We start from the raw sequence: 1,442 nt of genomic DNA on the forward strand, positions 1-1,442 counted from the left end.
GGCGGTACCCCAACCCCCCAATCGGTCCTACCCTGAGCCTGACTGAGGGTGGCATCGCAACCACCCGATCCGCCCTGCTCTGTGCATGACAGGGGGCAGTGCCCCAACTCGCCAATCGGCCCTGCTCTGAGCCCCAACCAGGGCTGCACCTAGGGATTGGGCCTGCCCTCCGCCACCCGGGAGCAGGCCTAAGCCAGCAGGTCGTTATCTCCCGAGGGATCCTAGACTGTGAGAGGGCACAGGCCAGGCTGAGGGACCCCCCCTTCCCCCCAAGTGCACAAATTTTTGTGCACCGGGCCTCTAGTATTTGTATATATTGCAAAATGAACAGAATATGTCACTATATACAGTTAAAATTGTGGACTTTCTTTTTCCTTGTGAACTTTTAAGATTTACTTTCTTGGTAACTTTCAAATATGCAAAACAGTATCATTAACTATAATCACTACATTGTATATTATATTCCCATGACTTATTCTTTTATAACTCGAATTTTGTAGCTTTTGAACCCCTCCTCCATATTGCCCACTCCCCAACTCCCTCCTCTATGACTGTCAATCTATTTTCTGTGTCTGTGAAATGTCCTGGAGCTTGGTGTTTTGGATTCTTTTTAGATTCCATATATAAATGAGATAATATTGTATTTGTCTTTATTCTGTTTCATTGATCTTTCTATCTTTTTTATATCAATACCATACTGTTTTGATTACTCAAGCTTTGAAGTATAGTTTAAAATTAGGGCACATGATGCCTCCAACTTTGTTCTTCTTTGTCAAGATTGCTTTGGCTATTCAGGATCTTTTGTGGTGCCATACAAATTTTAGGTTTTTTTTGTGGTTTTGTTCTTTTTATGGAAATGCCAATGGAATTTTGATAGTGTTTAATTTTTTTTTTTTTTTAGAGAAGAGCTTTATTATAATTATGGAACAGAGGAAGGCAAGAATAGTTTGTGGTAATGGATGGAAATTGGAAATATTGATGTGATTTTATGGTTCTATATCTACACTAATAAAAGAGAAAATGGTAATTGGCGTATGACACTACCCTTTTCATTGGCTAATCAGGGGGATATGCAAATTAACTGCCAACTCAGATGGCAGTTAACTGACAACAAAGATGGTGGTTAATTTGCATATGTAGGCACAATGCAGGCAGGCAAAAGGGAAAGCAGGAAGAAGCCCCCTGCCACTGACAGTGATCAGAAACCCAGGGGGGAGCTAAGAGCTGGGGGGCAGGGCAAAGGCGGCGTGATCAGAGAATGAGGCGCCTTTGCCGCCCTGGCCAGTGATAGCAGGAAGTAGGGGTGGAGCCAGCGATGGGAGCTGGGCACGGTCAAAGCTGGCAGTCCCGGGAGCTAGGGGTCCCTTGCCTGGGCCTAAAGCGGAGCCCACGATCGCGGGGCCGCTGCAGCTGCGGGTCCCCGCTACCCGGGCCAGACGCCT

This window comes from Myotis davidii, unplaced genomic scaffold, assembly GCF_000327345.1.
Source record: "Myotis davidii unplaced genomic scaffold, ASM32734v1 scaffold876, whole genome shotgun sequence".
NCBI classification, from domain to species: Eukaryota; Metazoa; Chordata; class Mammalia; order Chiroptera; family Vespertilionidae; genus Myotis; species Myotis davidii.